The 24,634-nt window shown below is 39.2% G+C and overlaps 1 pseudogene; it reads left to right on the forward strand.

Annotated features, from left to right (window-relative positions):
* LOC127439955 (phosphorylase b kinase regulatory subunit beta-like) overlaps positions 1 to 24,634 on the forward strand; it is a 113,359-nt pseudogene that overhangs the window by 4,941 nt on the left and 83,784 nt on the right.

Below are 24,634 nucleotides of genomic sequence, written 5' to 3' on the forward strand. Positions count from 1 at the left end.
TTTAAGAATGAAGGCAGATCTAGGCATTTTATTGAAGGGGTGGTATAGAGTTGTTGGAGAACATCTCTTGAATACTGTATTATGGCCTTTAATGAGGCATTTAACCTCAGTCTGTTCTATCATGGCTTCCTCTTCCTTTTTATTTTAATTAGTGGTTAGAGTACAAAGCAGAGAATTCAAAGTGTCAAACATTACAAAGTGAGTCCTGATTTTTCTGAATGTAGTTGATCTATCTATTATGTGGCACTAGTATTCCAGTTCCTCCATGATTTACTCATCAGTACAAATTACTCTGTTATGGAAAGATGTTTTGTAATTTAATTAGAGTATTTCAAAAAGTTACCAAGCCATTACATATAATTATGATGCCTAGCAGATGAATTAGTCCAAGCCCAAAAAGACTTAAGCAAGATTCATTTGCAGCCAGTGTGTTTTCTCATTGCTGTGGTCCTCCATGCATTTTGCTGTTAATCAATACTCATCTCTTTCCCTGCCCACTCTCTTTTTCCCTCTCCTTTCACCTAATCTGACTTTCCATTCTACTTTTCACCATGACAATAAATACTGCTCTATTAGTTGAAATGGCAGATGTTGGATTTAAAGAGCTTTGTTCTTACTTTTATTCATTCTCATAGTTTCATTTCTCTGTTTAGACAAAGGGAAATTGTTCTCTCAAGCTGGTACTTTTGCCATAGTGATTGAAATAGAAATATGTAAAAACTTCTTGATAGTTCAGTTGAATTAATACAGATAAAATTTGGTTTATGATGTTGTAGTGTAGTGATCTTGGTCATTTAGGGTGTGTTCACACTTGTAGTTCGGTTCTCTTGGTCCTCTTGGTCTGGACCAAAAAAGAAAATGATACATTTAGTCCTGGTTCGCTTAGCGTTCACACTGGCATTTTTAACACCGAACCTAAAGATATAAAACAAAAGGCATCAGGAAAAAGTCACAACCTGATTGGACAGCTTTTATTATGTATATTTTGCGATGGAACTTGCAGAACATCCAAAACAGTGCTGGCTGCTGGGCAAAATGCACTCGTTAGATTTATATATGTATATATGGTGGTATTTTTACCAGCTGAGAACAAACGAAGAGCTAATAAATTGTGTAAAGGAGTCAAAACAGCGCCAGGAATTCCTCTGTTGCACACACAAATGAAGATATGCTGCAAGGACGGCTGACGGCAGTTCCGACACCTGTACCAAACTGTAATGGGCAACATAGCTCCTATGATGAGAAGAACCAGGTATGCTTGAGGTCAGTATTAGGCAAATTATTTCCTGTTTTTGGTCCATTTAGACGTCTTTGGTCCATGTTGCGTTCATATATCAATAGAACCGCACCAGAGTTCGTTTGGAAGCAGGCCGAGACCCACTATTCTGGCGGTCTCGGTCCGCTTGTTTGGTGTGCACCAAGGTTCGGATGGCAGCGTTCACACTTGTTCAAATGAACCACACTAACAGAGAAATCGCACCAGAGTTCGTTTTAATCAAACCAAACCTGCCAAGTGTGAACACACCCTTAGGCTCAGGATAGTCTTTATTAGAAATTGCTTGTTATTCCTGGTCAAACACTGAAATATCAGCTTGCTGGTTGCTGTTTTTTTTTATGATGTCCTGATGATTTCCACAAGTCGGTGTTATTGTTAGTGTCAGTCAGACAGTTGTGAAAATGTGATAGCGTCAGACAATTTAGTTTTTTTCATGTATTCACTCTCATGTCATTCTGAACCCATATGACTCTTACCTTGTGTAGAACACAGAAGGAGATGTTTTAATAAATATATCATTCTGTTTAATCAATAAAATGGCAGTTAATATTGACTCACTTCAAAGCTGAAAGCACCTAAAAGTATCATAAAAGTTGTCCATGCAACTTGTGCATCATATTCTAAGTTTTCTGAAGACATACGATTGGTTTGGTGTGAAACAACCTCAAAAGTAAGTAATTTTTCAGTAAAAATCGTAATTTTTGTTGTGTGTTCATGAGAGCTATGAGAGAAGCTCTTTCACAGTGGCTTGCTTGTTAGAGCATGTTAAACAACGCTAGTTCTCATTTTTCCTTTTATGTTCTGCATGAGAAAAAAGACATACAGGTTTGGAACAACATAATGACACAAAATATGAAATTTTAGGTGAATTACAGTAATCTTTTAAAGGTGAGGTGTGTAATTTATGCACCAGAGATGGGGACTCGAGTTACAGACTCAAGTCGCACTTGAGTCACATTTTAATACATTTCAGACTCAACTCCAAACTCCACCTAAAATGACTTCAGACTTGACTCGACACAAGTCATTTAACCTTAACTATTAATATCTTAAAGGAAATAATTTATCAATGTTTTCGTTGTAGATATGCCGCCCCCCTCTCTCTCTCTCGCCGTATTTTAGCATCTTGCAATCAGCAGGCATACCGTTTTTTTTTTTTTTTTTTTTGTAGAATCAAAACTGCTGGCAAGTTTTTGTCAAAATTATACCTAATAATGATATTGCATGACATTGCATTGCATATGTCATATTGCATTGCTTGTGTGCACGTTCTGAGCATTGTTGAACTGACCTGGAAAAAACTGCGGCACCTTTATTACATTAAAACGTACAGGATAAGTTAATTAAGTCTGTGAAATCATAAGATAAAATGAATTAAATAAAATACATTTTTGCAAGTTCAGGTAGAATCCTATTAGTATCCCAGATCATATATTTATCATTTTTAAGTAGAGTATTTTTCTTTAAATATATATAAAAGATGTAATGTTAAGTGACTAAAGACTCGACTCAGACTCCTGATGAAAGACTCAAGACTTGACTCGGACTTCAGATGAAAGACTCGTAAACATCTCTGTTGTGCGCTACAAGTGGCACCAAATGAAACTGCAATGTGTTTGTTTAACCAGCTAGCCTGACTGGGCCAGACATAACAACATTAGCTCAACCAGTGGTTTGAATTCGGGGTGGCATTACCTGTTTGTCCAAACAAAAGAGGACGGGACAAGTGTTTGAAGTTAGTTTGAAAACAATATGTCATTATTTTTGCAATTCTGTTTGGTGCTACCAGTGGCACAAAAATTCTACACTTTTACATGTGACACATTATTCACGTTTACATTTGTACACTTTATACACCTTTACACATTGTTTGTACAAGTTTCATGTTTTCAGCCTCTTCCCTCCATGCAAACTGTTCCTATAGTTCATTTAAAATCCCCAGACAGCTGACACTGAGATGAGAGCACTGCAGGGAGAGAGGGAGGAAGTGTGAGAGTGGAAGGGAGGATGCTTCTAATTTCAGTGATACTTTTAACTGAGTCATGGCTGAAGCAGACAAACGTACAATTTAAGTGCAAAGTAATCCCTTTTTGAAATGGAAACCCCATGTTATTCCCTGTAATGAGAATCTTACAGTGATAAATATGGTATGCTCCATAATTCAGGTGGTAAAGGTTTTGGCACACTCTCTTCCACTGAAATGTATCTTAGCACTGACCATCTGCTCTGAACGGTCATGCAGACCTCATAATGATATTTACATGGTCCCCACGGTCATGAAAAACCTAGAAAAATAAAATAAATCAATAAAAATCCAGGCCTTGAGTAGTCCAGGCCTGTCTTTATCTGTTTATTGAATGTCTACCTTAAAACTGTGAACTCAGATGTGGTAACAAAGTGCAACACATTACATTGCAACATGCATCCTGACATGTTATTCTGCACTATTCTTAGATTAGCCTGCTAGGAACGGTATTGGCATTTTATCTTTGCGCTCTCTCTTTCTTTCTTTCTCTCTCTCTCTCTCTCTCTCTCTCTCTCTCTCTCTGGGTTTTCCCATTTATGTGGTAATGTCATCTTGCTTCACTGCCTCTCATTTCCTCATCTTCTCCTTTTCTGCCTGATTGTTGTGAATGCAGTTCTGCTATCTGTCCCCTGCCTCCACAAGATTAAGGCTGAAGAAAACAAGCTTTAACTTTTAATGGGCAAAACTGTCTCTCCCTCTCTTACTTTCTCTGTCTTTGCCTTTCTTCCTCTGTCTCATTCTGTCTGTGTAGTTCAATCTCCACCCCTTTTCTCTGTTGTCTTCTTCCTCCTGCATGGACCCACCTCCCTTTTGTCTTGGTGGAGAAAATGGCTTCCTCGTGGAAACAGACTGTGTCAGCAGCATTGGGGCTTGATTTAGAGGTGCATTATGCTGATAGATGATAAGAGAGATGCAGTCTTCAAAGCATTTGTACCTAGAGTGCTATGATGTGTTCCATCCCTCGTCCCACAGATGAGTGTGAATAATATGTAATTTAGCTTTTCTTCCTTTCTCTAAAGAAGACACTTCTCAGGTGATGCACATCTGTGTGCCACAGCAGCTGTGAAATGACTATAAATGAGACATTCTTGATGGCCAGTAATAGCAGGGTGTGTGCGATATTTCTTTGAATTAATTGATCTCTGGTCTGTTCCTGTCTGAAACTGGAGTCTTCTTTTCTGCTCTACTGGCATCAACCACAGTTACAGTACAAAGACTAATCAGATAAAGATGTATTTATCGCCCTGCCTGAGTACGAGTAATCCTGGCTGCAGTCTCTCCGAACAGTATATTAATATTCTGACTAATTCCCCCATGTGTCTCCTTATCGACCAACCCTGCTGGCAGTGTCTCTTTGAATTGACCCAAACTCTACGTAACAAATGATGGCTCGGAATGAATGTCCCCTTCATTTGTGCTGCCTTAATGTGCTGATGAAAAATTAAGTGCTCTGTTCAGCCTGATTATACATTAGTAAAGAGAATTGCAGTGGAGAGAAAGAGCATGTTGGGCACAGTGATGAATAAAGCAGTGTTGCCTTTTTCTTTTCTTTTTTCTTTTTGTAATACTTATGAAGATGAGTTATATGCAGTAATATTTAAAAATGAGCTTGACTAATTGCACATGCAGTGCCATCCTTACATTTTTTTTTCTTCTGTCAGTAAACATAATAATAAAAATGATGAAAAGGTATTTCAAAGATGTGCAAACAGACTTGGAATGGAAGTGCTTGTGGAAGCACCTGCTGTTTTTCTTCCATTTATATCAATGGTTTTGACAGTAAAATTATAAAAGAAATGTTCCAAGCTCAATCGACAACATTTGTGGCATAATGTTGATTACCACAAAAAAAAATTTTGACTCTTCCCTCCTTTTCTTAAAAAAAAAAAAAAAAAAAAGCAAAAATCGAGGTTCCAGTGAGGCACTTACAATGGAAGTGTATGGGGCCAATTTTTGAAAGTTAAAATACTTTTTTTCAAAATTATAGTCACAAGACATAAAGGATATGTTTGTAAACATGGTTTTAGTGTGATAAAATAACTTACAGACCTTTTATGTGTAAAGTTATAGCCAAATGTTCAGCTTCATTAAATGATGTAATGTCAACAAACCCTAAAATGACTGTAAAAAATACAATTTAAACAACTTTACAGCTCAGATAATACATTAGTTTTAACAGAAGAATTAATGCAAGTGCTTTTATAAAATTATAAGCTTCAAATTTCTGTGTTTAACCCCTTCAAAAATTGGCCACATTCACTTTCATTGTCCACATTCAATTCCATTGTAAGTGCCTCACTTTAAGTAATGGAGGGATGAGTCGAAATTTTCGTGGTAATCAACATTATGCCACAAATGCTGTCGAATGAGCTTAACTTGTATCAAACCCGAAATATTCCTTTAAGACTAAATCAGTCTTTTTCTCTCCTTTTCTCTTAGGGAAGTGCACCATCCTGAATTAACAGAGCCCTACCACAGGTTTATTCCCAGTGAAGGCCTGTTCCACCTGTAAGAAAGCTAAAGTCAGAGACTCCATCTACTGTGCTGCCAGTATCTGGGCACTGGCTTTGGCATAAAGGTCAGATACTGAATATTAATATGTGGATTTGCCTTTCCATAAAATCTAAGAACATATTAAAGAGCATTACACATGTTGACCTGGAATTCGCATGTAGCCTTGAATTACATTGATAGTTCACCCAAAAATTAAATTTCTGTCCATCATCAAATCACCCTCATATTGTTCCAAACCCTTATGATTTTTTTCTTCTTCTGTGGAACACAAACAAAGATGTTAGGCAGTATGTTAGGAACTGACACCCTCAGTCACCATTCACATTCCTTGTAACTTTTTTTTCAGTCAGCTCCCCAATTCAGTAGTCAGAGCACTGATCAGGGTGTTGGCTATTTCAAGGGTTGTCCCAATTGCAAAATCGTTCCAGTGCACTGAAACAATCAATCGCTTGCTAAAAATTCCCAGAATGCACATCAAAAACCAGGGAGCATCGTTGCTCACTATGTTCACTCACCGGAAACGTTGTCATGTCTTCAGAAGTCGTTAGAAGTCTTTCAGGTTTTTAGAAGACAAGCACAAGTGTAAAATTATTTCTTTTCACTTAAAAGAGATGTTTGTATTCATCCAGAATGACCATGAATAATGATTTTATTTTTATTTTTTATGTTACAGTTGTTAGAAGGTTAAAAATACACTTCTTTTTACTTTCTTTTTTTATGTCATTTATCTTTCATAATTAAACTGTAGGTTTGAATATCTACAAGAATATGCACTACAGTGTCATTTATACAGTGATGTTGTTGATTAATACCAGCAGTGTTTTAATGCACAAGCTCGTAATCATTTTGCAGGTGATTGAGTCTTATGTGTCCCAATGCTCAGTGGATTAACACCCTTGCCAATGCCCGAATTCATGTTCACAATATACTGATTCATGACATAGGAAGCTTGGGAGCTGATGGAGACGCACCCAAAATGAATGATGACTGAGGCTGCCAGTCCTAAACATTCTTCCTAACATCTACTTGTGTGTTCCACAGAAGAACAAAGTCATTATGGTAGGAAAAAGACATGTCAAAAACTTGTCACAATGTCAACTTTAATCATGGGGTAAGTATTTTTGGTCCATTCTTCCAGATACTTTTGTTCCAGTTTGTTCAGATTAATGGAATACTGCTTTTGCACTGCAGTTTCAAAGCTCGATTTAGAGAGCACAGTATTGAACGTAATGCCCAGGGGTGATGCAGTTTGAATCTACTAGTTAACTGAAAGTCTGTAGGTTCAAACTCTGCAAGGGGAAATCCATGAACTATCACCATTATGCCCTTGTGCAAGACACTGATAGGGCTTTTCCACCAGAATGGCGATGTTTCTCACGCCGAGCGTGTGCTCGATTAGTTCATGGTTGGGTCAGGTCAATCTGGAGCCTTTCGTAAACCGGCCGCGCTTTTCCACTGGCCTGACAACCGAACGGTGCTGTAACGGGTTACATGGCGACGTGGTAGTTTTACATAAGATAACCCCCAGATTGCTCCAGTGGGATTGTCCAAAGTCATTTTGGGTGTTTCGCAATGCTAAGAACGTGTTCTCATTCTTGTGTTCTTGTGAAAATCAGTCTTGTCTAACTACCTTTAAAGAGCGATATCGTTCTGCTATGACCAGACACCATTCTGTTCACTCCTTGCTTGGTCCATTGTAGGACATTCATCTTTTTGTTCTTGAGCTATTCCAGTGTTGATTTGGCCTTGTATTCTGAATACTATTCCCCATGAGGTCCACTTCCAGTACTTCCCTGTGTTTTATGCTATCAATTCTTTATTTTATTGAAAGGAATAGTACACCCAAAAATAAACTTTCATTATTTACTCATGACTTTGTGTTTTTGGAGACATATATTTCTGCACACACACACACACACACACACACACACACACACACACACACATGCACCTTTTCTTTGTTTGAAGCAGGTCATCAACTTAATTCTGATTTCAACTGTGGGGGCACGAGTCAAGGCTACATATGAAACACTTAAAATTGATGTACAGTAGGGCACCTGAACAAGACTTTCCATTTAACTACTAAGACCAGGTGTTTTCCTTTCTCTCTCTCTCTTTCTCCTGATAAGGGTTGTTTCTCTAGAGGACTCTAGAGGATGAAATTCAACCTCTCTAAAAATAGAGAGCTGGCATATATCAGAGAGAGACGAAGTCATCAGTCTTCACCTCTGCATATTAGCATTGTCAGAGGATCTTAATTAAGATGATTCCAATCTGACAGCAAGGCCTGAACACATTACTTACTGTCTATTTGTCTTTGGAGGAGTATATGTGTGCATGTGTGTGCTGTACATGAGATGTCTTTGTGTTTAGAAGGTTTGTCTGATTTGCATGTTTTCCTTTTTTTTTTCTTTAATCTTAAAACAGTACCTAGCTATAGGCTAGTGTGGTAAAAGCATATTCTTTCCTTATAATATCTTCCTTGCTATTTCATATGTTCTAGACCAGTGGTTCTCAATGGACATCAGTGAAAAACAATACTGAATGCAAATAAAAAAATGCAACTAAACATGCAATCTTGTATTGTCAGTATAGCAAAATAAATATGTTTATCAACTTTTTAAAGGAAGGAAAAAACAACTCCCGTATCCCAAACTGTATCTGGCAAAATTTGATCTCATTTGGTAGAAGCAAGCCAAATAAATGATGCCAATTTAGTTTGTGTGACATGCCCACATCCTCTAAAACTGTCAAATAAATACATTTCAATGTTTGATATAAGGGCATTTTTGATTACATTTTTAGGATAAACAATATTGGTGTGGGGTTCTCACTTGATGTAAAATCTGGGTCTTGATGGAAAACCAGTCGAGAACCACCATTTTAGACATCAACAGAATCATTTGTTTCTCTGTAACTCGTACAGGTGCATTGATGATGACATGGGCAGCACTCATGAGCTGGAGCACTCCACTGTCAAGTGCATGCGGGGGATCATGTACTGCTACATGCGGCAATCTTATAAGGTTGGTCACAGCAGCATCTCATGCATATCTTTTCATTAATGTGCTTTTTTGAAAACTCAAACAAATCGAGGCATGAAGCATCTATAATACTTTTTCATTTTACTTTTGGTTGGTACATATTAATGTAAATAAGGATCCTGCGTCCATTCAAATTCTGCAGTAATTCATCTATCACAGGTTACATGCCATTATCCTCAAAAATAATGAACAAAACTACACAAGATAAATCAATACAACCCAGACTAAATTAAAAACGGAATAATTTGCAGAGTTTGTGCATTTAATTGTTGGCCACAAAGAGAATGAAACTATTGAAATTTAAAAGACATTGTTAAGCATGGTTGATCATGATGGCGCCGCGGATGGCTGCCTCGGTGTGGAGCTCCTCAGTTCTTTTGTTGTTTTTGTTTGTTTGTCCTGTGTTTAGTAATCTTTTTCCAGTCAGTTTTAACAGAGACAAACTGCTGAACATTTGACAGCATATACCAGACAATCTTTTCCCGGTTTTCAAATATTCAGACGTTTTGCTAGACATTTTAGTTGGAGGTGCAGCCCTGCTGCTCAAGAGACGCAGGCAAGGGAGACGAGCTGGTGCGCTGGTCAAACTCCGTCGACACGGATTTCGAACAGCGCTGCCGAGTATTCACTTAGCGAATCTCCGCTCTCTTCCTAACAAAACGGACGAACTTCATCTCCTCACCCGCACAAACAAGGACTTTTCAACCTCTGCTGCCTTGTGCTTCACAGAAACCTGGCTGAGTGAAGCCATTCCGGACATCTGCCGGGCTTTCAGCTGTTCAGAGCGGATCGCATCGCGGAGTTAACGGGGAAAACAAGAGGTGGTGGAACATGCTTTTATATCAATGAAAGTTGGTGTACAGATGTAACAACGTTAAAGAGGATGGGCTGTCCAAATTTGGAAGCGCTCTTTATTAACTGTAAGCATTTCTACTCGCCGCGGGAGTTTTCCTCGTTTATTCTGGTGAGTGTGTATATCGTGCCAAACGTGTGTTTGAATGCGGCGCTGCAACAGCTGGCTGATCAAATCACAGACATGGAAAAACATTACCCGGACTCAGTTATTATTATTCTTGGGGATTTTAACAAAGAAAATCTCACATGTGAACTGCCCAAATACAAACAGCACATTACATGCCCCACCAGACACAGGAACATACTGGATCATTGTTACACAATAATAAAGGATGCATATCGCTCTGTCCCTAGAGCAGCTTTGAGACTCTCTGATCACTGTCTGGTTCATCTTCTTCCAACCTACAGGCAGAAATTAAAATCAACCAAGCCAGTAGTAAGGACTGTAAAGAGATGGACCAATGAAGCAGAGCGGGAACTACAAGCCTGCTACGATTGCACGGATTGGAGTGTTTTTGAGGCTGCAGCCACAGACCTGGACAAGCTCACAGATACTGTTACATCATATATCAGTTTCTGTGAGGATATGTGCATTCCTACTTGGACTTATTTAAAGTTCAACAATGACAAACCGTGGTTTACAGCAGAGCTCAAGCAGCTTCGTCAGGCCAAAGAGGATGCTTACAGGGGTGGGGATAAAGTCTTGTACAATCAGGCCAGGAACACACTGAACAAGGAAATCAGAGTGGCTAAAAAAAGATACTCTGAGAAGCTGAAAAACAAGTTTTCAGCTAACGACCCTGCATCAGTGTGGAGTGGCATGAAACAACTCACAAATTACAGGACTCCTACCCCCAACCCTGTAGGGAACCAACAACTGGCTGACGACCTGAATGTGTTCTACTGCAGATTTGAAAGGCCCAATCTCACACCCCACACCCACTCTGACCTTCACTTCACACAAACACCAACACCTCCTGCAACCCCCCTCCTCCCCCTTCCTGCTATTCAACCTGCACTTAAGATCTGTGAAGATGATATGAGCCGCGTATTTCGGAAACAAAAGACGAGGAAAGCTTCAGGCCCAGATGGCGTCTCACCAGCGTGTCTTCGATCCTGTACTAAACAGCTGGCCCCCATCTTCACACAGATCTTCAATAGATCACTGGAGCAGTGTGAAGTCCCATGCTGCTTCAAATGCTCAATCATTATTCCTGTCCCAAAGAAACCAGAACTCACAGGACTTAATGATTACAGACCTGTCGCCCTGACGTCTGTGGTCATGAAATAATTTGAGAGACTGGTGTTGGCCCACCTGAGGAACATCACTGGACCCTTTCTAGATCCCCTTCAATTTGCTTATCGAGCAAACAGGTCTGTGGATGATGCAGTCACCATAGAATTGCATCATATCCTGCAACATCTGGACAGACCAGGGACATATGCAAGGATCCTTTTTGTGTACTTCAGTTCGGCTTTCAACACCATCATCCCAGCTATACTCCAGAATAAATTACACCAACTCTCTGTTCCCATGTCTATCTGTCAGTGAATTACCAGCTTTCTGATGGACAGGCAGCAGCTTGTGAGACAGAGGAAACTCACTTCTAGCACCTGTACAATCAGCACTGGTGCCCCCCAGGGATGTGTGCTCTCCCCACTACTCTTCTCCCTCTACACCAATGACTGCATCGCCAAGGACCCCTCTGTCAAGCTCCTGAAGTTTGCAGACGACACCACTGTCATCGGCCTCAACCGAGATGACGATGAGTCTGCATACAGAAGGGAGGTTGAACAGCTGGCTGTCTAGTCAAAACAACCTTGAGCTGAACACACTCAAAACGGTGGAGATCATTGTGGACTTTAGGAGGAACACCCCAACACTGACCCCCCTCACCATTCTAAACAGCACTGTGGCAGCAGTGGAGTCATTCAGGTTCCTGGGCACTACCATCTCACAGGACCTGAAGTGGGAGACACACATTGACTCCATTGTGAAAAAGGCCCAGCAGAGGTTGTACTTCCTTCGCCAGCTGAGGAAATTCAGCCTGCCACAGGCGCTGCTGAAACAGTTTTACTCAGCAGTCATTGAGTCTGTCCTCTGCACTTCAATAACTGTCTGGTTTGGTTCAGCTACAAAATCAGACATCAGCAGACTACAAAGGACAGTTCGGACTGCTGAGAGGATTATTGGTTGCCCCCTGCCCCCCCTTCAAGAACTATACACTTCCAGTGTGAGGAAAAAGGCTGGAAAAATCACTCTGGACCCCACTCACCCTGCCCACTACCTTTTTGAACTTTTGCCTTCTGGCCAACGCTTCAGAGCTCTGAGCACCAGAACCGTCAGGCACAGGAACAGTTTTTTCCCTCAGGCTACCCATCTCATGAACAGTTAAATTGACCCATTGAGCAATAACTATGTGCAATACACAGTTTAGTCTTTTTTATATTTATCCAACACATCCAACCTCTTCTGCCATTTCATTCCTCTGAATAAAACAAAACAAAAAACAAACATTTGCACTGTACATAACAGATTTGTTTTTGCACTGTACATAACAGATTGTATTAGATTTGCACTACCCATGTGTATGTAAGTATGTATGTATGTGTGTGTCTGTACGTATGTGTATAATTATTATATATTTTTTTTATTATTATCTATGTCTTGCTGCTGTTTTTGTATTGTTGTACACTGGAAGCTCCTGTCACCAAGACAGATTCCTTGTATGTGTAAGCATACTTGGCAATAAAGCTGATTCTGATTCAGATTCTAATAGTTTCGCATATTGTTGGGCCTATGCCATTCATGGTAATACATCTAAACGTTCAATTTTAATTAATTTTATTTAATTTATTTTCATATGATAAATAATTGTACTACTGTGTTGGATCACCATTTAATATCCAAAGTAAAATCTGGCCCCTGAAGCAAAACCAATTGAGAATGTCAAGCTGACTGCCCTCCTGGGTCAGTTTATGCCTTTGAGGTGAATTGGATACTCCATATTTGTGTCCTGTTTGTGGTGTATGCATGAATGTGGTGCTCTTGTACAGTAATTTCTTTGTCCATTTTGCTAATTCTGCCTGCAATAAGACTTTGTCTAACCGTCGACTTTCTCAGTGGAATGTGGAAGCTTTGTCCAAGACAATTACCTGTAAAGAGTTGGTTTTGCCTAATATGTGTGTGCTTACTCTACAAAGCGGATGGCGAAGTCTTGAGCAATGTTTAAAGGTTTGTCTGGGGTTTTCATTTGAGCTGCTGCCAGTTGGGCTTTTCCATGGTTTTAACATTGGGATGTTTCTGCAGTCATGGTTTTGACAATGTTCCCATGGCGAGCTGCCTGCAGTGGCTGTGGTCATTTGCTGACTTGTTGGGCTGCTGTTTGGTCCAGCTGGTAATGTTCTGCACCACCAACTGAATATAAATGTTGACGTATGCATATAAATACTGTTCCCAGAAGGAGGGAAACAAATGTATAAGACTACAAGTACAAGAGTACAACCAGTAGACAATGTATTGTGGTTGTGCAATGGTACATTGATAGTATATAAGATGGCATTACATTGGCACTATGGTATGCATGTATCATGGCATTTACAAGGTACTCCAAGGTATATAAATAATGCTATGTTAGTACCATGGTACAGTAATGGCAAGTACAATGATGGTACTTTGATAGATACTACTTTTGTACTTGATGTTTACCATATTCATATGCAGTGTTATTTACAAGGAACTCCAAGGTACTTAAAAGAATACTATTCTATTACCATGGTGGTATCGGATGTATAACCCTGGTACTTTGATGTGATTCATAGTACTTAGTTATCATATTCATATACCATGGTGTGCACAGTACATAGTAATCCAAGGTGCTATGCTTTTACCATGGTATGTTTCCCAAAAACATGGTATTACCATGGTACCATTCCCAAAAAACATGGTACATTTTCCATGTTTCATCTTTGGTTTAGTGAGGACTTGAATGGACCTACTGAGCAAAGGTGACCTTGAAATAAGTGTGGTGTGAAATAATATGTTTGTTTTTTTTTTGTTTGGTTGTTTTTTAATGAGAGTGAGAGTGCATGTTAATCTTATGGCCACATGTGGTACTGTGTTTTATTCTGGGCAAAGGAGTATTGTGCATTATTATCTTGCTTTTTTCTGTTTGGTAAAATGCCTTTGATCTGCAAAAAGAAATAATCATCCTTAATGATTGGAAAGCACTAAGTTTTACATTATGTGTGATCTGCTGACGTCCTGTTGTCTTAAGGCTTTCTTAATAGTAAGAGTAGTCTCATTTCCTACTCATGTTAATGCTGTTTTTTTTTTTTTTTTTTACAGTTGGCCGTTGCTCTTAAGCAGTTGTTCTTTCTCAGCGTAGACCTGAGCAATTACACTTCTCTTTTGCCTTTGAAATTTTTCCATTCCATTTATTCCTGACTCCCAAGACCTAGTCTTAATTAAAATGCACCATTTATACAGTTAATTACACAGTGCAGTGCTCATTAACATCTGTCTATGACATTCACAAAGAACATTGTATTTTTTTGTTTTTTTTGTTTTGTTTTTATAAACTCACAATTTGCCGCAAATGGTCATATCATCAGTTCCCTAGGTATATTCAACAGGTGTGTTTGCTGTGGCACACTGCTGATATCACACTGTGAGAAAAATAAGTCACAAACAGATGAAAAGCAGCAACAAAGTGGGGGAGTAAAGTATTAACTCACAGATTATAGTTCAGGTGTGTTCCTTTCTTGTAATGCTGCTTTCTCCTTTCCAGCGTTAAACTGGTCTTTGCTGTGTGCACGCACAAACACATAGACAAGAGCAGTACTCTCATAAAGTAGCGTTTGCTTTTAGCTTTTGATAGGTATAATAAAGGTCGCTCCAAAGTCACTTCTAATAAATCACTTTGATAGAGTCTCTGTTTTGCCAAGTTGGGTGTCACAGAATAATAGATGTTCTAGCAACTGAAGGTTACTTGCTGCGCTGTTGTGCTTTCCATTTTATTGGTTCAATTTTTACAGGTGGTGATGACTACCAGATGTTTCAAATGTTATTCCTTGTCTCACAGGTATCTTTATTGCTTTTTCCTCTATCTCCATTTGCTTTACTGTAAAAATGGATTTGGGCCTAGGAACGAGTGTTTGTCTGAATCTTACAGCTGTGTTTGTCTTGTTCTACAGCAGTGCAACTGGTGTGTGCAAAAATCATTGTATATCTGGGACAGAGGGATGCCTCACATAACCTGACGAAAGAGGGGAAGGGGAAAAGAAAAAAATGGGCCACTTATTTTTAACACTTAAGATATGCTGTGGGGGAGCTTCAGAAAGGTCAGAAAAGGTCAGCCCAGATTTGTGCTGTAGTGATGTGAGAATTGTGCTCTCAGTCTCTCTGTCACTGTAGTATTAACATATGTGTGGCAGCCCTGTCTGGTGTTTGCTCTGTCTTTCATTTCTTCTCTGCAGAGTGGCAGCAGGTGTGGGGGCTTTCCTTGATTGCTCTGTTGATGGGCAAGAGGAGAAAAGAGCTGTTCTTTCAGTACTTCTTGGGGTCTTGTTTGACTGTTATTTGGATGTTTTGAAAACCCAAAAATGAAAATTTGCTGATAATTTACTCACCCTCAGGCCATCCAAGATGTATCTGAGTTTCTTTCTTCATCAACATAGAATTTAAGATTTTTAGGATTTCATTTCAGGCCTCCTCCTTTAAACAATGCAAGTGAATATACTCCAAATGTAGGTCCAAAATGCATATTTAGGGTGCATCAAAATAATCCACATGACTCCAGTCGACAAATAAAGTTCTTCTGAATGCAAACGATTGATAATTTTTAGGAACAAAACAATACTTATATACTTTTTAACTACAAATGTTCACTTCCGTACACTCTGTGACATGCGCTCATGAGAGGGATGACGTAAGCTCGTTGGTAAGGTCACGCGTCACGTGGAGGAGGAGGCAGGAAGCGCGCCATTGTTTACAAGAGAAACTTGCACAGACCAAGCGCCGTTCACAAACCGAAACAGTCCAAAACAATTTCAAAATAATATAAAATAAAAATACAAAATAATTTCCAAATAATAATTATAATAATAAAAAAAAAAAAACATTACTGCAGTAAATAACCATCCTTTATTTTGGAGCAATGCAGTTGCGTTATCTACTTGTGCTTTTTCTTTAGCAGAAATATATAGGCTATATGACTGTCACGAATTCAAGCCACACAAGTTGTAGTTAGTGAAACCAAGTGCGAGAGCGTTTACTGAGATTCACAGGGATTACACAGTGAGATCAATGAAGAGGTGATTTCACACAGAAGAGAAGCTTCACAAACTGAAGAAGAGGTGACAGGCGAAACAGCAGAGTAAGCACTAAACAGATATCGACGAAGATCAAGAGCAAATACAGACAGGTAAATAAACACTGCGAGTACTTTGTGTGAGACTTGACAGTGAAGTGGCATGAATGTGAGTTATTTATGCAGGCAGTGATGAGTGAGTGAATTGATTGCAGGTGCGGTGAATTAGAAATCGGGTGATGTGGAGCTGAGCACTGAGGGAGGTGCAGAGCCCGAGGGAGACTTGACAATGACAAAGTTTTCACACATACCTGAGTTTGCTGGGAAAAAAAGCACGGGCACAGCCGATGAATATCAGATATACCTTTGTTTCATTCGATGGTCTGAAATCTTCAGGGGTAAAATGTTCACTGCACAGCCTCCAATATTTGAGAGAATGTAGGGGTGTACTGATATCGCTCATGATCTTGTATATGCAATCGATGAAAAGTTAATATTTTTCCCAGCATGCATTTTCTTTGGGGTTTCTGAAGGTTGAAGCATCCAGGATATACACACCAAATGACCATTTTGAACAATACACTTTAACAAATACAAATCTACAGCAAAGACAATTAAACCTTTGTACAGCACTCCTCTTGTAAACAATGACGCACTTCCTGCCTCCACGAGATGCGTGACTTTACCAACGAGCTTACGTCATCCCTCTCATGAGCGCGCATCACAGAGATGTACGGAAGTAAACATTGGTAGTTAAAAAGTATATAAGTATTGTTTTGTTTCTAAAAATAATCAATCGTTTGGGTTCAGAAGAACTTTATTTTTATATTCACTTGCATTGTTTAAAGGAGGCCTGAAATGAAATCCTAAAAATCTTAAATTCTGTTTTGATGAAGAAAGAAACTCTGATACATCTTGGATGGCCTGAAGGAAATTATCTGCAAATTTTCATTTTTGGGTGAACTATTCCTTTAATAAATGTATTTCTTTCTGCTAATTTGAGTATTGCCTCTACTTCATGTTGCTCGCCAAGAGCCAGGCGTGTGTAACATATGCATATGACTGATAGATAACTGTTACTGTAGATGCTTCAATCTCCAATTACTGTATGTCAAGAATGTATGGTTTTATGTTGTTTTGATTCATTGACTAATTTTGAACATGAAAACATGTATTGGTCATTCCTACAATGCAGTACATTTTCATTTTCATATATGTTTTATTATGTTGCGTGAAATTTCAAACTTGCAATTTTTAAATATGGAAAATTAAATTACACTACTTTGGTTTGAGCAGTTGTTTCTATTTTTGCTATGTCACATGACATTTTGGGTGGTATAGAACTTCTAAACTGAAAAAATGTATTACAAAATATTCCATTTATTTTGTGACGAGGAGGAGGGTGGGTTGGGCTGTGACTACACATGCCCGACCCCCAATCGGTTTAATCAGCCGAGGAGAGGGATACATGCAGCCGGATTCAGCAGTTCGGGAGAGAGAGAGCCACACGCAGCTGCCGTGTGTGTATTTGTGTCTTTTTGTTTCATTAAATATTACTTTGACTGTTCAGCCAGTTCCCGCCGCCTCCTTTCCCATTTTAAACCTTGTTACATTGGTGACGAATCCCGGGAAGGAGGAGGGATGTGCTGTCATGGAGTCATTGCCACTGCCGTCTGCCCAAAGGCCGCCATCCGCGAGGGTAGGAGGGGCTCGCTGCCGTTCGCCTGGAGTGGTGGAGCTGCTGCCAGGTGCAGAGGGGCTCGCTACCGTCCGCCAGAATGCGGAGAGGCGGTCCATCCGCCAGGAGTCAGAGGACTCACTCTGGTCCGCCCAGGGAGGAGCGGCTGTCGTCCGCCAGAGGGTGGAGGAGTGGTCGAGGACCAGGCAAAGTCCGGCGAGCAATTTCTTTTCTCTCTCTTCTCTTTCTCACTGTCACTCCGCCTTGCCCTTTCCCTTCTCTTTTTTTTTTCCCTCCCCTTGTCCCCCTCCCCAGTTCTAGAGAGGCGGGGAAAAGCCTGGCGGCAGGCACAGGGGCAACTTTTTTGCTGGGAAAACAACAGCATAAACATCAATTTTTTTTAGCATTTCAGTTTATGAATTCAGTGGCGTTTTGTTGTAGTGGTTGGTTTGTCTCGCACTAAAATATTACATTCTGCTTGATTCAATTACAGAAATTGGTTTAAAATATAAAAATGACAAAAGATGGTTTAAAAGTATAAAAATCACACCCTCATGAAAGCTACATTTAAATCCTTCACTGCACAATGGCTAGCTTTAGCTCCATCCTTTTAGAGATCCAGTGAAATTTCAAGCCATATTGTAAATAATCAAGTGCCTGAGCTTGACCAGAGCATTTGTTTGAAATTGTGGCATACCCTTTTATAGAACCACAGTACATCCTTAAATTACAGAAGCACATTCATGTATTTAAAAGTGCACTCAGTCATTTTTTTCCCTTTTAAAAAAGTTGCTCCTAAAGCAATGCATTGTCATTTTGAAACATACTGAATGTATAAAATCATGACCACTCATATGAGATGAGGACTCTAGTCATACCAGTAACCTTATACAAGCTGTTTTATTCTACATTGAGCAGGTCCCCTCATGGGAGTTGCCATTTTAGAATCACATGACCAGCTGAATACTACTCGCTATCTCGGTAACCGTCTTGTAGTTGGACACTTTCTCTCTTGGATTAAATTAATCATGGCTGATTGTGAACAGTGAATTTCTACAATGGCATCTGTAACTGAAAACTATTGATTTTGAATGATGCTGCATCCACACCACTAGGTGTCACTGTAAGCTCAAGATGAGACAAGCAAAAAGTTACTGAGTGCACTTTTAAAAGTCACAGAATACAAAATGTACCGCATAAAAGGATTTACCTGTATACTGTACATTTTCTGTACTGTGTGAATGTTGAGGACTAAATGGTCATGGGATGTTGTTTGTCATATTGTACGTGCTGACCTTGGAGTTAGAACAGAGAATACCATTGTGTATTCAGGGTTGTATATGAGAGAGATTATATTCTGCTAATGCAATGTGGAAGATTCTAGAAATCCTTGACATGCAAATTAGTTTCTTGTATCCTTTCCAGCATTAAACTAGTCTTTTTGCATGCAAGAATTCACAGACATGGTAACTTCTCTCATGAAGTAGACTTTATTTAGGGGATAGATTCCAGAAATCCTTAAGACTGCATTTGAAAAATCTGTGATCAGTTCAGTGTCAAGTGTCATATTGAGTGCTATACTCTCTTGATTTTGTGAGCCTTTTATAGCAGAAATAATCCATCTATTCATGTATGTATTTTTATTTGTTGTTATTTTGTGTTTATGCCTAATTTTTGTGCTGTATTAAATATTCAAACTTATACATTTTTCAACCTCATTGTTCATAAATGATGAAAAAGACCCTCTGGCAATCACTTCTGCTGGATAGCTGATTGGTTTTCTGTATTGAGTCAGTGCAGACATCTTACCTACTCTACCTCGCTACATAATCTCTCAATGTGCTTAGGTCTATGACTTGCGTCTCTTCAGTGTGTCATTTATTTATCATCTTCATCTCTTTCTGTTTATTCACCTTTTAATTTTATCTGGTTAGTTATGTCCTCAATTCAATAACAATCTGGTGTTTAATGAACAAATGTTAAAGCAAATAAATGTCAATATCTGCAGCTTGTGCCATCATGTCACATTTGATTAAGGCATCTTTCACTAGGTAGACATGTGACATCCTTAAATTTAAAATGGCTTAATCTATCATAAGAAATAAGTATATACTGTTTTAGTATGTAGAATTAATGTTGCAGGAGACTTTCAGTGCATGTAGCAACGAGCTGCACAGCATCTCCTGACCAGAGAATCAGCCAATAACCATACTGTAACTAGATGGCTTGATTACACTGTATCCAGAACAACATGTGTTTAAGCTGTCCTTTGTCTTTTCTAGATATTTTTTTTTCTTTTGCCTGTTATATTAAATAGAAAACCCAAAAAACAAATAAACTGGCCAAACTGAAGTGATTTCTTTTAAAAATATCTAAAATAGTTCCCCTACTTTTAGAGATATAATCTTTAATATGCCTAAATGTTTGTTTCTACAACTCTGGATGAAATTCTGAATTTTATGTTACATAAAGTCTATCACCCTCACTTTACTAGTACACATTCCCAAAATCTCCTTACTGCATCTCTAAAAGCTTGTTTACAAAAATCATGCCAGTGCTACAGCTCTTTTAAAACGTTTTTGCTGTTCATCGGTAGTACTAAAGATGTCAGAACATGTATTTTGTGTTCCGCAAAGCCCTACTCGAATGCTTGAGGGATAAATGTAATACTCATCCTGAATGAGCATAACAGTGCTCCTGTTGCTGCTTAACATCTATTTCAAGTCAAGTAGACATCTGGGAGCACTACACCTTTCTTCTTATTAGAGATGCATTCAAAGTTGCTCTCAAACTCCCAGGTCTACTTGATTGTAATTTGTTGGTTTAAAATATGGTTTAAAATTTAATGTGCATTTATTGATATAATGCAATATTACAGCAGAACTTTAAAAAGAGATAACATAGAGTTCAGGGGCTCAACTGTGGCACAACCTCCAGGAATATCAATGTGCTCCTTTTTTTTCCTGCTTACTTACCTTAGTAATTTTCACAGGTGGAGAAGTTTAAACAGGACCCGAGCCCGTCCACATGCCTACACTCAATATTTAACGTACACACTGGAGATGAGGTTTACCCCATAAAGGGTATAGTCATCTACAGGTACTAACAGTGGTGCTTCCCATTCCATATTCAAACACAATGTTCATATAAACTGTCCAATATTTGCTTGATTTAAAGAAGTGATATGCATGCACCTTTTCACTCTCGTTCAGCTTGATTTTTGCCAAGTAAGAGGCCATTTAGAAGTTCTTGTGTTAAAAAAGCTAGTTTGAAACATATACTTTCACTGTATGGCAAAAAAATGCAAGAAGGTGAAAGGTGACTGTGGTTAACATTCTCCCTAACATCTGCTTGAAGAAAGAAAGTGCTCATATCATTTGTAACCATGAGGGTGAGTGAAATTTTAATTTAAAACATTTACATTTTTGGGTCAAACATCCCTTTAACCCTAACCGTTTTTCCTATGCAGATCCCAGTCTGTAAAGTAATTATATCAAAAAGTAATTGGATATGTGAGATGTTAGTGATCTGTATTCTTTCTGTTGAAAGTTCTGGAATGAGCTTTTCTGTCCTGTTCTTGCAGAACTCAATTGTGAAAGTCTTATGGATTATCTCATCACTATCTGTCTATATGGCAGTTTGTTTATTGCATATGAGCAGCACTAATATCTTCTTACTGCACCACTATTGGCCCACAAACCCAATTCAGTCTCTTGGATGAAAAGAACGGACATGATTAATCACGACACCCAGCACACTGCACGAGTCTGTGTTTGTTTGTAGCTTGCTAGCCTGCGTTGCATTGCTTATTCCTCTACGTTTATCATTTTATCCTTTACCATTTTACAGTGTGCTTCGTTTTTTTCCGCTTTTCTACTGTTTCAACTGTGTGTATATTATCACATACACCCGGTTTATTTTCTTTTTTTTTCACTTGTCTACATCTCGCATTTCGACTGCGCATAATCGCTTTCTCCTCTTGTGTTTTACACGGATTATTGCATCAATCTCAAATCTCTGCTGATCAGGAACCACCCCACAACAACAGCAGACAATTGCATGAGGGATTCACATTGATCTCAAACCCTCGCCGCTCAAGAACAACCATAACAACAACAAACAATTGCAGTAAGTCATGGCATCCGCTCATGTTATCACTTTGTGCATTGCATGCCACATGTTTACTATAGCTCCTTCCGTCAGCAGTCTGAATGCTAGTGGAGGTCAGTGAGAATGAGGAGCCGGTAGATACTGTTTCTGATGTGGGTAGAACAGCAAGCAACACACACACTTTGGTTCCGGCTGTAGAGCCCCTACAGCAGGGCGTTTGGGTGACGTCTCGGCAGCATATTAACTCAGCAAAGTGACACCACTCTACTGTTACTGTTAGGGTTTCCAATCGATTCTCCCCACTCAGTGATGCACCGACTGAGAATCATGTTGAAAGCACCCTTGTTGTAGGAGATTCTATTGTAAGGAACGTGGAAATAGAGACTCCAGCCACTAATGTTAAATGCGTTTCGGGGGCTCGGGCGTCTGACATCAGATCAAATTTACAAGTGCTGGCTAATGCTAACCGTAAATTTTCTACAGTTGTTATTCATGTCATCACTAACAATGCCCGGCTTCACCAGTCGGAGATCACTAGAGATAACGTTAAAGAGGTGTGTGAACTTGCAAAAACAATGTCAGACATTGTAATATGCTCTGGCCCCCTCCCTGCTCGTCGTGGTGATGAGGTTTATGGTAGATTAGTGTCACTGAATGTCTGGATGTCTGAAGCACTAATTTTAAAAGTAATTGTTACGGATAATACAGATAATAGTTTGGATGCGCTCTGTTTGACTGAAACCTGGCTTAAACCGGATGTATATATTAGTTTAAATAAGTCTACTCCCCCAGGTTATTGTTATAAACATGAGGGGTCTGAAGGGTCGAGGCGGAGGTGTTGCTACAATTTACAGTGAAGTTTTTGGTGTTACCCAGAGGACAGGATATAAGTTTAAGTCTTTTGAACTAATAATGCTTAATGTGACACTGTCAGATATAAATAAAAAATATCTGTCGTCTTTTGCCCTTGCTACAGTATATAGATCACATGGGCCATATTCTGATTTCCTTGGTGAATTTGCACATTTTTATCAGACCTAGTAGTTACTGGGGATAGAGCTTTAATTGTTGGTGACTCCAACATTCACATAGATAATGAAAATTACACATTGGGATTAGCATTTATCGATATTCTCAACTTTTTTGGAGTCAGACAAAATGTGACTGGACCAACTCATCGCCATAATCATATGCTAGATTTAATTCTGTCATATGGAGTTGATGTTGATACTATAGAAATTCTGCCTTAGAGCGATGACATCTCATACCATTACCTCGTCTCTTCTATGCTATGATCAGTGAATGTCACTCAATCTACTCCATGTTATCGTTCAGGTAGAACTATTTTTTTGACCACTAAAGATAGCTTCACTAATAATCTTCTACTAATAATCAGTAATGGCTTTCCAGCGGGGTGCCTTCCAGTGGCCCAAACAGGGCATTAAGTATTTGGGCATTTTATTCCCAGCAAATTTGTCTGATTTATTTAGAGTTATTTTTGACCCCTTAATAAAAAGGTTTTTGAGCGATGTGGGCAGGTGGGCTTCATTACATTTATCTATGATTGGGAAGGTTAATGTTATTAAAATGAATTGTATTCCAAAATCTAACTACCTGTTACAATCTCTTCCTGTAGATGTCCCCCTCTCTTACTTCAAGCAATTTGATAGCATAGCGAAGTCCTTCATTTGGAATGGTAATTGTCCTAGATTACATTTTAATAAGTTACATAGACTGATTGACAAAGGTGTGCTAGGCCTACCCAAGAATTTGTTTTGTTATTATGCATTCGGTCTCAGACATTTGGCTCATTGGTCGCTTTCCCATGAGAGAGCCCCTCCCTGGTTTTGTATTGAACAGGAAGTTCTTGCCCCTATTTCGCCATTGCAAAGCCTTTCTATCAAACTAACCGGAGAAGTTAAGTCACACCCCGTTATCTCGCATTTGCACTCGGTATGGACAAAAGTGTCCAGAGTGTTTAATTTGGACATTTATTTAAATGTTGCCTCAAGCATATGGCTGAACCCAAAATTACATATTAATATGTCCCCTTTCTGCTGGTCAGAGTGGATTGTGAGGGGGGTTACTACACTCGGTGACCTAGATGAGAGTGGAGATTTGAGATCTTTTGAAAATATGGTTCAACATTTTAGGATTCCCAGATCTCAGTTCTTTAGGTATTTACAGCTGTGCCACCTACTCTGTACTATTTTTGGTAGTAGCATTCACCTCCCTAAAGTGGCAGATACTCTGGGAGAGGTGATTACTGCTTTTGGAAAAGGTCATGAGGCGTCAGTGTATTACTCCGTGCTAATTCAGAGTCTGGGGGATGGAGCTTTAACTTCTATCAAGAGAGTATTGGAGAAAGATTTAAACTTGGTATTGGAGGAGGGAGTGTGGGCTAGTATTCTAAAAAACCGTCAAGTCTACATCTAGAGATGCAAGGGTGCATCTGATGCAATTAAAGGTTTTGCATAGATTCTATTGGACCCCCTCTAGATTGTATAGGCTTGGCCTAAAAGACACACCCACCTGTTGGCGATGCCATTTGGAGGATGGAGATATAACCTATGCTTTCTGATCTTGTCCTTGGATTCAGGAGTTTTGGTTGAGAGTACAGAATTTTGTTTGCGAGGTCCTGGGCACTCAAATTCTGTTCTGTCCCAGACTTTGCATGTTGAGTAATGGGGCAGTTATTGATATAACCAATAGGTGTGCGAAAAGGTGGGTCCTCACCAGCGTGATGATCGGGAGACAGATAATTCTGATGGGATGGAGATCAGCAGGCGCTCCCTCTTTTTATGAATGGTGCACTGAATT

The sequence above is a fragment of the Myxocyprinus asiaticus genome, chromosome 1 (assembly GCF_019703515.2).
Source record: "Myxocyprinus asiaticus isolate MX2 ecotype Aquarium Trade chromosome 1, UBuf_Myxa_2, whole genome shotgun sequence".
NCBI classification, from domain to species: Eukaryota; Metazoa; Chordata; class Actinopteri; order Cypriniformes; family Catostomidae; genus Myxocyprinus; species Myxocyprinus asiaticus.